We start from the raw sequence: 14,202 nt of genomic DNA, 5'->3' as shown, positions 1-14,202 counted from the left end.
ACATTTCTACAGGAAAAGGTGACAGTGTCCCCCGCCTCTACCTCTACGGTCTGAGACACGGAGAGGGAGTCGAGGAGCCAAACTGTAACACACACACAATTTAGAGATGTTAAATTGGCAGTGAGGGTAGAGCTCAAATCCATCACTGCGAGTTGTGCCTCGAGGCACTTCTTTTAGACCTTGCATGTAGAGGCGCGGCGACTTTTTCAGTTTTTTTCCTTGACACTCAAAGGCTTGTGGAAAATATGACGAACTGCGACAACAATAATACACTCACGATGGTCGCTAACTGAAAAAACAGTGTGCTACCGTTGTCTTATCCAAAGCCACAGAAAAGAGAGAGTCTCGGTGTACAAATATTGAGGTGGAGCTGAAGTCCCTGGTACCGTGTTCCTCAGCAATAGCAACATCAGGTTGTTTCAACCCATGTGAGGAAATGTAACCAATTTTAATCTCTGACATTCACATGCGGGCCCGAGGTGTGAGCCATCAAGCCATAACACGCAGGTGGCGGTAGTCTATCGGTTAGGGTGATTCACTTCCCAGGCTGAAGGCTGTTGGTTAGAACCCCTTAGGTTAATCCACCAGACCTGTAGGAGAGTTCATTTGTAATTTTCCCAGGGCCTATTTCAAAATGGTCTTGCATGATGTTAACTGACACATCCAATAATTGAACTGATTGCTTTGTTATAGAACAACTTGTCACTGTGGTGCGTCCTCCCATCAGGCTCTAGTCCACTAGCTAATCTGTCTTATCCTTCAGAACCTATGATACATCTCTTCATGGGGCTAGACCGAGGTAGAGTCAGCAGGTGCAGAGACATCCTCCAGTAAATGGTGGTTGACGCATATGCCTGCCCACTCATTTTAATTTTTCAATGTGAATTTGTTGCCCAGTACACATTAGTAGTTATAGTATTAGAAATGTTTTCATAGCATCCGTAGTGTCCAAGCGAAGACACTTGTTTCCTGAATAAAAGTCGACCACAGTCGACCATCGTATTTGCATGGCTAGGCAGAGGTGCCCTGAATACCTATAGTAGAAGATATCTTCTACATAGTAGAAGATAACTTCTTCTACATTATGGATTTCTTATCAAGATAACTGTATTTTTTTTTTTTCATTGTATTTCAGGACAATGCACATTAATAAACATGTACAACAGTACACATAAATGTGCCAGATTGTAGCCCGGGGACTAATTTCCATCTTTAGTCCATCAGGCAGGTTGATGCTACAGTACGAATGACAAACGATATGCAATAGTAAAATTTGCTATATAAAACAGGGAGAAACATAAAGAAAGAAAAAGAAAAACAGTTTTGAAGTACTATGTGTCACAGAAGGTGTGATCAGTGCCCGAAGAAGAGGTTTCATATTTTCCACAGCCCACTTCCTGTACAGATGGTGCAACATGATCTCTAGCCAAAATGACTGAACTGGTTTTTTGTCAATATTGATGTGATCGTGGGCTCGTCCAAGGAACCAGCAATGCACCAGGTTTCGGTCCGGCGTATCAAAATGGATGACATTCAGTTAAGGCTTAGTGTTGAGTTTGTTTGTTAATGCAACAGTTTCTATCGTTGCTATGGTGGTCGTTATGTCTGCTATCTCTGAGTTCAAGAAGCTTGCATGTTGTTTGAAAGTGACCTGTTATTTCTTTTTTTATGTAACCGTGATGTTCTTTTAATAAAATATATATTTTTTTTCTTTGTGACAGACTAGGCCAACTGGTTTTTGTGGGGCAACCCCAAAGATTATGACAATTTTATGTGTGTATTTGTACATTTGGGCGGGGCTGGGGTTATATTGACAAACGACCTATAGGCCTGCTGTCGTTTAGGTAGGATAAAAAGTGAAGTCTCTGCAGGATGAAATAGGAAGCAAAGAGGAAGCTACAGTTGCACTGTGCAATATGTCATCAAGTGTGTTTGAGGGTTGGAGGTGAGGAATCATAAGGCACATACAGAAGGGAAATGCTGGATACAAATAAAACAAGATTTTCTCCTCAACATTCCCATCAATAGAAAATATGACACTCTCCAGAAGACAAGTATCAAGATGTGTTTAGCTCCTCACTTTATCTGGGTGTGCCTGGTATTATGATATTAACTTTTATTGAGTACATTTGCATTGCATACCCGCACAAGTCCGGCCGCCTGTAAATGACATATTCCTGAACATTAAATGTAACATCTTTCCATAATAGAGTGACTTCTTAGTTCAGATCCCATGGTCCTTATCTACCTGCATCTACCTTTGAGCAATGTACTCCCTGCCCTCTGTCGATTTCATGAATCGGTTTTGATGCAAGTTGTTCAAATTACTTGTCATGTATCTTGGGGGATGGGATGGCAATCAGTCATTGGTATATTTTTTAACGGGAACACATTGTAGTAAATAAAATGATAATAATGTGGATCTCAGTTCTGTTGTCTAATAATAACAATATCTCAAATGTCTCAAAATGAGATGTGATGATTTGAATGTAATATCCTTTGTGTTAAGATTTGAGATCACACTTCAATATGTTCAACATCAAGAGGATTATTCAACATGGGATATTTGATACCTTTGCAGGTATCTACGCACTCATCCATATTAACTTTACATAGTGTTTAAGAGCCGTGCTGGATCATATGGGCACCTATGAGGGCACAGGGGTACCTGGACTCCTTGAGAAACAGCCAACCAATGTTTTTCATTATTTTATTTCAATATATATGTTTTTATTAGTTCTTTTTTTTTTTTTTTTTAAAGAAAACACTTAATTTAATACATAAGCTGACGACATAGTTACCAGAAAATGACTCAAATTAACCGAATATGAGTGACGGCCCTTGGCGCCTGCGCTGTGTGTGTGCGCAGACTAATGCATCTAACCTGTTTTGTGCGCTGAAAACCGGGTAGCAAGTGAGTAACGGAAAGGAAGCACTTCGGGATATGGTCTCATAACTAAATTGCTCCATTCCTTACATAGGCTACAGCAATGTGTGGAAAAAGTATGATAAAAAAAGAACTAAAGGAAAGTAGATATTCAATTCAATACACCCCAGTGGATTTTGTTTGTGCGGTAAAGGTGAGGGTGGTGGGCCCGTCAGTCTGCTGGTGCAACATTCGGTAGGCTTATTGATAATATGTCTTCGCGTCATTTATAAACAAAGTCAATTTTGGTTTCTTTTAAATTTGTTTATTTTTTATGCTGCTATTTTACATTAAATTACATTGCGAGTGAAATTAGCTTTCCATTAAAAGGGGCGGGTGCAAGCCAATTAAGTCGCCGGAGGGGCAGGTCGGATGTAGGGCCATAATGTAGATGTATCTGGGGAATACCTTCCAGGCGTTTCTTTCTGATGCACCAGTCCAATGATCCAAGTTACGTAGGGCTATCGATGGAAATATTTCTTAAATATGAGCCAAACAACTTTTAACCCAAGTGGTTCGTTTTTTGATACTTTGTTACCGTTTTGGGAACTGAACAACGTGGTTCACCTTAGAAAAGCGAAGTAATATAAGACGAAGTGAGGGCCACAGTAGCCTATGGAGTCGGGCCCTCGCAGCGTCGTCGGAGCAGAAACCTGATCCCTCCACGACGGAAGAAAGTAGGTCAAACACTGAATGGTCATTTTATCGTTTTAAACGACGTTTGTATTTGTTTAGCCTATGGGTTGATATTAATTACATTGGTTGTTTTGTAACCAAGTAGGCCTAATATTGAATTACGATGTTTGGGTCAAGGCTAAATGCTCGCCAGGTTTCTCCGCCCCCGACACCAATGATTTCACACCATTCACGTGAAGTGGATCATTTTTTTGGATCCTTTCCATGGCGAAAGTCTTTAGCACCTGTAACTGCAGATTTTGTAAGCGTAGCCTACACTAAAGTCACAAATGTGTAACAGTAAATTTGGAGTCCTAAATATTTATTTTGCATGTACTTTTGCCACAATAATACCTTCATATATTTTTGACCTTAATTGAATTCTATGTGTGACAGGGCTAGCTTTGTGTCACTTTGCTGCACTTGTGGTAGCTTAACTTAACATGCTGTTGGCGTAGTTCCTAAAATGTCCTGCAGAGCGCAGTGATGCGCCTGTTTATGTTACAAAGCGGGAAACATCAGAATAAGAGTACAGGATTGCATGATGGGAAACAACAAAGATAAAACTATAATTATATTGCTAGTAGTCTTTAAATTGTATCTTTGGGATATGGATATCCGAATGCTGATTGCAGTTTGATAGCCAAGCCGTTGTTCTTGTTTTGTTGTCAAAAAAATGTTAATACCATCATATAGACTGTTATGTGGGAGAATGAGTACAGCACGAGAGCCGTGTACAACTCATACTTACCTGGCAGGGGAGACACCATGATCAAAAAGGTGGTTCACCCAGGGCGAGGCTCAGCCATTGCACTTCGGCTGTGCTGACCCGTGCGAATTCCTCAAATGTGGGAATCTCGACTGCATAATTTGTGGTAGTGGGGGACTGCGTTCGCGCTCTCCCCTGATTATATTGTGGAAAATAAATATTTTGGTGATTATGTAATATATCCCTTTAAGTTTTCTCTGTAGCTGTCTCGTGTTTGGTTTACTAAAGGCATAATGGTATTTTCACATAAATCGGCCATAACTCAACCATTGTTATCATAATCTGAACCAAAAAAATAGGATAATTTTGGGCAGTAGTACGTGGTATTTTTGACGAAATTGTGGATAATTTAGGATTACGGTTTGTTCAATTTCCCAAACTTTCAAGGTACAGCAAAATCGATCCCGACGGACCGTATTGGTGGCGAATACAACTGTGCATTATATTACAAGTTTAAACTATATCATTTTATTTCTAGTAATTTGTGATAGAAGTGTTTTGGATATTGTTCGGCTCTGAATTTGGGGTTAGAACCGAATTACGGGCGCTTCAACTTCTTCTTCGGCTTCTTGTTAGGAGCGGGACCTATTGTTTGCGTGGTGGACCGGGGATTTTTTTTTAACATTGTTGTGCGAGTGACTGCTAAACATTCAGTGACGTTAATGTCACCTGTGTTGTTTCCCTTTTCCCTCGAAACTGAATTTCACAAAAATAATGGCGAATTCCGCTGCATTCCGCTGCATATTGTAAATGTGACGTCTGATGTGCCTTGTCCCTGTTGCATGTTATATGTGCTGAAGAACAGGAACCTGCTGGAAATCAGTTATTTTACTAAGACAGGCCCGTTTTAAATTGTAACTTGGTTACTTTTAATACTTTCCTGCTTAATAAAATAATAATAAAAAAAAAATATTATCTGTTGATTCCGTTTTTATTGTCCAATTCCGTGATTCCGTCCGCGTTTTCGTTATCGCGGATTTCATAGGGCCCTACATCTGGGGTTAGAGGCAGATGACTGGCAGGGAGGAGGAAGGGAACAGGATAATGGTGAACACGCATATCAACTAAAAGTGGGGACAGAGACGGGGAGTGGCAGGGAGGGGCTTGAGGACTGGGAAGAGGTTTCATCAGCCAACAGTGGGGGAGGGAGCCCCGGCCTGTTGGTCTCTGTGGGGCAGCGAGGGGGATTTAATCCATGAAGTTGGGGTCAGCGAAAGGGATCCAGCAGGGAGGGGGAAAACGGCCTGAGGCAGGCTAAAGCATTTAACTCTAAATAATACAATCCTCAACAGGAACACTGATGGACTTGTGTGTATGTTTGGTACCCATTAAGCCCATGCCAGACTTTTGACATGTTTTTACAATTGATACATTAAAAAAAACTTAGAAATGTATTGACACTTCAAATTAGTTAAGAATTAAATTTTAACAATGTTGAATGTTATTACTGAAATTGCCGTAATATATATTCTGAATGTCTGAAAGTCCGATTTGGTGTGCCTAGGAGGGACTTTTAACTGACATGTGGTTGATGAAGTTCCTCAATAGTACTACTGAGTAGGGATGCAAATTATCGAGTAATTCATTAATCGATAGTTGTTTCATCTTATCGATCGATGATCGATTAATTGATAAGCGGCAATTCTTCTGAGAAGCTGAATTTCCTTCTGAATGTGACACATTTAGGTGGTAATTCAACGAAGTCGTTTAGTTGTTGTACTTTAAAATACATTTACATTTAGGGCATTTAGCAGACGCTTTTATCCAAAGCGACTTACAATAAGTACATTTGTCAAAATACTTCCACATATTGTGCATTTGGCGTCTTTGTCGTCATTAACCAACTTAAAGTGGCTCCATACTGCACTCCGTTTTGCCCTCTTCATCCTGTCACTAGTTGTGTTCGAAATCGTTCCCTATACACTCGTTCACCATTCCCTATATAGTGTACATGATATAGTGCACTATATAGGGAATAGGGAACGAGAATTCGGACACTACGCTGAACATTTCTAAACGTCATTTGCGTCAGTAAATGCGCCGGGTATTTGTGTGACGCAGACAGATGCGCCCACATCAAGTAAACAAACCGGGCACTCACGACGAAAGCTGGAGGTTGTATTGATGTTGAATGTTACATTTCCTTGTTTAATTAATTTTGAATGTTCAATATTCTATGTTAAATCCCAAATAAATTGTTGACATTTCTAAACGAAAGCCGGAGACTCCATCATTAAATATATTCGTTTTCGCGGTTATTCGGCTTCTTCTTCTCCCCTGGAAAAATACAACCGCATTGCATTGTGGTATACGGGAGTAACATGTAGGGAACATCGTATGTACCCTATTTTAAGTCCACTATATAGTGCCCTATATAGTGGACCACTGAGAATTCAAACTCCCTAGAAAATGGCGTGCACACTATTTAGTGCACTACATCCATGATAGGGAACGATTTCGAACACAGCTAGTAGTGTCCCGCTTTTCGTTTGTCTTGTTCTGCTTCGCTTGTGATCCCGCTTGTGTTCCCGCGTGTGCGTCAAGTACGTCTGGCGTCAAGCGCGCCCTCACGTGGACGGTTGGGGAATTACGGGTTAAAAATGCGATTAATTGCAAGTAATTTATTTTAATCGAGTAATCTCTTATCGACAATTAATCGATAATCGATTAATTGTTTGCATCCCTACTACTGAGGGTTGGGATGTATCTTCAGACTGTTATAGCTGGAGACCCCAGAAGAATACAGAAATGCATGATGGGAAACAACCAAGATGCTCACTAAGTATATTCATTACATCACTAAGTTGTCTTTTAATTGTATCTTATGGAAAGCAGACTGCTGATTGCAGTTTGATAGCCAAGCCGTTGTTCTTGTTTTGTAGTCAAGAAAATGTTAATACCATCATATAGACTGTTATGTGGGAGAATGAGTACAGCACGAGAGCCGTGTACAACTCATACTTACCTGGCAGGGGAGACACCATGATCAAGAAGGTGGTTCACCCAGGGCGAGGCTCAGCCATTGCACTTCGGCTGTGCTGACCCGTGCGAATTCCTCAAATGTGGGAATCTCGACTGCATAATTTGTGGTAGTGGGGGACTGCGTTCGCGCTCTCCCCTGATAATATTGTGGGAAATAAATATTTTGGTGATTACGTAATATATCCCTCTAAAGGCTGGTTTATGCTCGGTTACGTAAGCGTAAGCGCAAGCGCAAGAGGCCCTTGCGCGCCCTTGCGCCCCCCTTGCGCGACTTCTCACGTCTTGCGTGCGTCGGGCGATTTTTCTAGACTTGCGTCATTTTTTACGTAAGCTTTTACGCGAGCCGCCCAGCCTGCAAGGCTGTGATTGGTTTGCTGGTCTGGTTACTACTTCCTGTCTGGAGTATCACCCGGCAGGCTCATATACAAAAGCATTAACCTGAAGTGAAGTTAACTTTGCTGCCAACACATTATGTCGTTTTAAAATGTAGAGAGATATGCACATTTATACAACCCCAATGATCAACAACTTCATCACCCCTGTTCCTCTGTCTGTTGCCATCATTCACTGTGTATGGGGAGAACACGATCTGGCACATAAACAAACCAACGACTCCCACAGACAAAGACGTCATTCTCGAGGTCGTCTTTCCTCCACATATTACTCCACCTACTGTTCTGGCGGTAAATTGCTTGGCACCACGCGCAACACGCGCAACCTAAAAGGGAGCATGAATTGCTTTGAGTAAATTTTGCGCAACAACGTAACACCAACGCTGAAGCATGCAGCCGCCTTAAGTTCTCTGTAGCGGACTTGTGATTGGTTTACTAAAGGTATAATGGTATTTTCTAGTGCTGTCAGTTAAACGCGTTATTAACGGCGTTAACGCAAACCAATTTTAACGGCATTAATTTTTTTATCGCGCGATTAACACAATTCTTTTATTAAAAAAAAAAAAAACTTTTGTTTTTTCTTTGGCTCAAAACAAAGAAGCAGTAGCCTGACTGCTATGTTCAAGGCAGTATGTTTGTATGTTTGTATCGTTTAATTGCACTATAGGCCTTTTTTTTGTATCGTCCTGTTTTGATCGGTATATGCCAATGTTGTTATCAATAAAAAAACATTTGCACAAGGCAAGCCGATGCACTTCTCCATGTTGATAAGAGCATTCAAATTAGAACAATTAATGGGACAAAGAAATCATGGGATATTTAGCATAGAAAAAACATTTGTGCATTAATTAATAAATTATTTAATTATTAATTATTACATTAATGCGATTAATCGCACAATTATTTTAATCGCTTGACAGCACTAGTATGTTCACATTAATCGGCCATAACTCAACCATTGTTATCATAATCTGAACCAAAAAAATAGAATAATTTTGGGCAGTAGTATGTGGTAGACGAAATTGTGGATCATTTAGGTTTGTTAAATTTCCACAACTTTCAAGATACAGCAAAATCGATCCCGAATACAGCTGTGCATTATATAGCAAGTTTAAACTATATCATTTTATTTCTAGTAATTTGTGTTGAAAGGCTGCTGATTGTAATATGTTTCTCAAATGGTAGCACTAGATGTAGACTCTTATGCAGACTCTCACGCAGTCCCCCAATACCACAAATTATGCAGTTGAGATTCCCACATTTGAAGAATTCGCACGGGTCAGCGCAGCCGAAGTGCAATGGATCAGCCTCGCCCTGGGTGAACCAATTCAATTATTTCAGTTTTTAGGCGTTTATTCAAGTCAGGCACAAAGTTACATTTTACGACATGGTTTCAAGGTCAGAACACATTCAAAGGTTAACAAGCAAATAGTTACATTTTACAGCAAGGTCAACACATTCATAGGTTAACACAAAATCCTACATAACTCAGTGTTCTCTATTTTCCAGAGTTCCTTACATACCACAATTCCATATCGTTCCTTGTCCCTCCAAACATAATCCTTTAACAAGGTTATGCTCAAATTAACTATTGATTCTGCTGAAAACAAAAGGCTTTTGTACACCATTAGGTTACGACACCTCCAAATCGACTCTTTTATGCAATTAATCAAGGCCCACCATCTTTCCCATCCCTTACAATCACCACTCTGTATAACCCCATACAGGATATCTGATTCCGTGGGGACTCTAAACAGGTCACCCAGCCATTGCCCCAATAAGCGCCAAACCCTCCGAGCCACCCCACACGACCACAACAAATGCGAAACATCCTCGTCTCCACCTCACCCCACCCTGGGACATCTTGCGCTCTTAGATGACCCCCGTCTCTTCAGAAATTCTCGTGTAGGGAGACACCTCTGAACTGTCTGCCAAGTGAGATCTCTATATGCATTGAACAAAAATGGCGAATTAACATTTCTCCACACCCTAAGGAAGCTGGCTTCAGCCAGCGCGCCAACAGTAACCAGTCTTGACCGTTCGGGGCTCAAACAGCTCTCTACAAAGGTTCGGTCTACCCGACCAACATCCCGCCACTTTCCAGACTTTACAAAGGTCACCACCCTTTCATATAGCAGAGGCCTCTTCACTGCATGAGGTCTTTTTAGGCACGGTCTTAAGGCATGGCCTAAGGAAAGTGGGGACTTTCCTTAGGACTTGATGGCCTATCCAGAACATGGCGAAATTTGGTCATAGGCTCCTCTTATTTTAGTTTAGTACTGCTGCCTGCAATATGGGCGTCAGAAATAGAGCTTTCATTTTCTTTGCTAGATTAGGGACATTTTTGCCCCCTTTCTGTAATGGCCTACACCAAGCAAGTTAAGTGGGCGCCAGTTCTTAATGTCTTTTTTGTCTCCTTTTTTGTAAAGCAAGGAGATGATAACTGTTCTTAAGGATAATGGTAGGTTATTACTATGCAAACTTTCATTAAACATCTCTAAAAGTGGGTCTTTTAATTAGGGCCCGACCGATATTGATTTGAGTGCCGATGCCGATTATTTTCAGAGAAAAATTACGATTACGATTTAATCGGCCGATTAAAAACAAAACAAAAAAAAGCATATAAAACATAGTTTTTGATACCTTAAATATACTTTAAACACTTTTGACGAATATGTGAATTGAAAGCAGAACCTTTGAGTGTTTTAGAATACATTTACAGTCAAAAATTAGTGTAATGTAAAATGTAAAAACAGGCACAACATGCTCAAACAACGCGTCTTGTGTCCATTGGTGAGGTGAGCGCGCAGCTGCCTGAGCGAGCGTGCTTTCATGTTGTACGGTAAAATCTCCTCTTTTTTACTCCAGCTAAAGTTGTTAGTTAGCAAGGCGAGTAGGAGCGCACTCTGCAGGATACTAAGCGCAATAACATTTCTAAAAAAAAGAAAGAATAAAAATCGGTTGTAATCGGGGTCTTTTTGGCAGATGTTGATTATTTTCAAAAAGGCTATAATCGGTCGATTAAATCGGCAGGCCGATGAATCGGTTGGGCCCTACTTTTAATACATCCCCAAAGGTAATATACAATTATTTGGGTAACCCATCAGCTCCTGGGGGCTTATAATCTTGCATGCTCTGTATGGCTTTGGTCAATTCATTTACATTTAAGTCACTTTCGAGTTCAGAGGCAATACCGACGTTTGGCTTAAGAATCTCAATAGGTTTTCCAAGGCGGTTATCAGTCACCTCTTCTTTATACAATTCAGTATAAAATGTATGTATTAAATCAAGGATGTCTTTAGTTTCTGTTTGTTCTTTTCCATCCTCATTCGGAATGGATAACATAGTATTCCTGTGCCTGTCTAATTTCCTAAAGAAGTATCTTGAACATTTTTTGTTATTTTCCATGTGTTTAGTCCTGCTACGCATAAGAAGGCCTTTTGAATCCTAAGCAGCAACAGCTATCATCTCCTTCTTTAGCCTCAAAATCTCTACTGCCACATAAAACCCTGAATGGGCCATCATAAATAAACGCTGTGACTTTGCCCGTTGTTCTTTGTATTTGAAACGCTTTTTCATTGCAATTCTTTTCCCTTCTTTAGTGAAAAAGTTTTTGGTCCGACTTTTTAAGTCTTCCCACCACTCTCCGACTGACTGGAATAAAAACTGTAGTGATATCGCCAATTGAAGTCCCCGCCCAGGATCACATCGCTTCCACACACAAGAAGTGGCTGTAATTTCTTTAAGAACCTCTAGGCGTTCATTTAGATCAGGTCAGAACCTCTAGGCGTTCATTTAGATTACCCATACCAAGTCTGTAGTCGAGCGGTGTATGGGACACAGTGAATTGCGGACAGAACACGCAGTCTAGCTAAGCCGGCCATGGCTTCATCAACTGCTCCGGCAGTTGCCATGGCCTTGCAACAGAATCGGAATGGAATGCAGTGAAATTCCACCTCCTAGAAGATCTCGAAATGGACCGGCTTCAGTTCAGTAGACAAATTCTCCTGAAAGACCTTCAGTTTTCCACCAACAAACTGGATTACATCTTTGCCTTCCCGGGCAAGAAGGTATATTAAGTTGTGTTTACAACAGTACAGAACTTTGACCTTTGTATGCAAAGATTTGAGGAGAAGAAGAGATCAGCACCGAGCTTCAAGAAGATCACAATGATACCACTGGCAGAAAGAGATGTGAAGACAGTCAACGTGATGATCCTTTCTGAAAAAGTTAGAAATCAAGACGTGTGGACCTGGTTATCGAGGTTTTGCGATGTCACCAATGGAAGGTAGGTTACAGACATCGATGGAGTGAAAACAGGAACCAGACGCTTCCAGGTGCGTTTATGACGCAGCTGGGAGCCTTCCGTAGCTCTGCGTTCTACCCTGGCCAGCCCAAGCAGTGCAGGAGATGTGGAAGCCTGGACCATCTTGCAGCCTCCTGTAAAAGCAACAACTGCAAAAGGTGCAAAGGATCAGACCACAACACAGACCAGTGCACAACCCCACTAGAATGCAGCCTGTGTTCTTCAACCAGCCACAGATTCAGGGACTGTCCCAAAGCCTACTCCAACCGAGTGAAGCTCAATACTATCACCAACAACCTTCCGATGAACCAATGTCTGAACGATGACCAACCCTTACACCAGATGCCGCCTGCCCCCCAAGGACCGGATGCAGCCCCAGATAAAGGACCGATACCGGATGATGTTGTAGGGTCCACTGGCATTGACACCTCCATTACCCCAGCCACCGACCAACGGCCTGCACAGCAAGCGGAATCCACCCGAGCGTCAGGGGTTGTGACTTTGAACTTGATGTTAGGGTCATCTGTCCATGACCCTCTTGATTAGATGTCTGATAAACTGGGTGGTGTGTGGCGTGAAGATTGTTTTCAATATCCATTGCTTGGACTTCTTGCAGTGCACCTGTTTGAACCGTGGTTCTCCTGTAAATGACAAGGAATATGATTGCACAGAAAATCGGAATGAAGATTTGTCTAGTAGACTTCTCTCCCCAGGAATAGATTAAACCTTTCAGCGACGTATGCCTATCTTCTGATGAGGGGGTGAGGGTTGACTCAGGCTGATAGCTTTAGTCGGTTTCACCAACTTCAAGGCTACTGGCACTGGTATTGATGCCTGGTGACTATAAAACAAAAGAGGTTTATTTTCAATGTTAAATTCCACAAATTACAGTAGTTGTATAATTCAATTAGAGACAATATGCTGTACAAACTTACAAACTGTGCTTGGCCAGAGGAAGGATTCTTGACGTGTTGACATCATTGGTGCTGACTGGTGTTACTCTTCTTCTTCTGACGACGAGAACAAAGCCGCAGCGGACGTCGTTTGAGTCTGAAATGCGATACGTCCAATAAACATTTTAAGAACATCAAACTAACACACGTGAAACATCGTAAAACATTGATAACAGCAAACGTATATAGAACATAGCTAGTCTAACGTTAAATCGCCAACTTTGCTTATTCACTGTTGAGGAGTCGAGTTTTAGAGTCGCCGGCACATTAGAACAACATGCGACAAAAACATGCGAAAGAAGGCAGATTTACTTTATAAACTGCCAACTTATATACAACTCCTATGAGATGTGGTGCTTTACTGCAAACGACTGTATCAGTGTGTTTTATCATTATCAGTAATATAGTCGAGTGAGTCTTACCTCCAGGCAAACGCGTTTAGCGCTGCTAGTTGCAGATATCCCAGGCGGTTCGTCGTCACATGGAAAGGTAAATATCGACGGAATTGCGGTGTTCAAAAGAGCGGCTCTCTTCATTCCCAGGACATTGAATTCAACGTTTTCCGGCTTGAAATGGAGACTGAAAAGCTTCTCTTGTTTTACGGCTTCCATGGCTGTGTCTTCTCCAAACTTTGGATGATTGATAGCCCGTAGTCACTGTTAGCAACGCTCCAAATCTCTAGGTAGGAGATGAAGACTTACTGCTTGTCCTTTCCTTGTCCTGCTTGAACATCCCGGCACCTTGCAAAAGTTCACCATTTCAGAATACAAACGAGGAGTAATTCACTAATGAGTTCACCAGAGTTCACTAGAAATGTTGTGTGAATTGATTTTCAAGCTGTCTTGCGGTATCAGCTTGGTAGATGGAACCGCGAGGTCTCTGATAGGTGGAGATCTAGATCAGTGGGAGTGGCCTGCGAAGCTGTGCATCGGGGTGCATTGTGGGAGTTGTTGTCTTCAATCCACAAGCACCAAAAAGTCACTTTCTGCCTTTTCTCGGTCAAGACAGCACCAAATTAGAAATTTACTTTATTATTCGACTACATATAGGACCGAATTTCAATACATATTCATTTTTTCACCGGTGAAATTCCCCTTTAATTTTACGATGCAGAATTTTTCAACAAAGGATTAGGTTGTTTTTCAAGTATTTGTAATATTCGCAGCAATTAAAGCAACAGCAAAGAAATGCCTGAGTCT

General features: G+C 41.3%; 1 long non-coding RNA gene and 2 other non-coding genes across 3 annotated transcripts; 2 read left to right on the top strand and 1 right to left on the bottom strand.

The window, feature by feature from the left end:
- Positions 1-4,344: 4,344 nt before the first annotated feature.
- Positions 4,345-4,508, top strand: LOC130406759 (U1 spliceosomal RNA). Its single transcript, XR_008904511.1, has one exon. It is a non-coding gene; the product is annotated as a U1 spliceosomal RNA (small nuclear RNA).
- Positions 4,509-7,327: 2,819 nt separating this feature from the next.
- Positions 7,328-7,491, top strand: LOC130406757 (U1 spliceosomal RNA). Its single transcript, XR_008904510.1, has one exon. It is a non-coding gene; the product is annotated as a U1 spliceosomal RNA (small nuclear RNA).
- A 3,239-nt stretch (positions 7,492-10,730) lies between these two features.
- Positions 10,731-13,325, bottom strand: LOC130406034 (uncharacterized). The gene is made up of 3 exons (XR_008904397.1): positions 12,986-13,325; positions 12,777-12,891; positions 10,731-12,691 (listed from the first exon to the last, which is right to left on the bottom strand). It is a non-coding gene; the product is annotated as an uncharacterized LOC130406034 (long non-coding RNA).
- Positions 13,326-14,202: the final 877 nt, after the last annotated feature.

Source organism: Gadus chalcogrammus, chromosome 16 (assembly GCF_026213295.1).
Source record: "Gadus chalcogrammus isolate NIFS_2021 chromosome 16, NIFS_Gcha_1.0, whole genome shotgun sequence".
In the NCBI taxonomy this organism is placed as follows: Eukaryota; Metazoa; Chordata; class Actinopteri; order Gadiformes; family Gadidae; genus Gadus; species Gadus chalcogrammus.
This window is presented reverse-complemented; position numbering and strand designations above follow the sequence as displayed.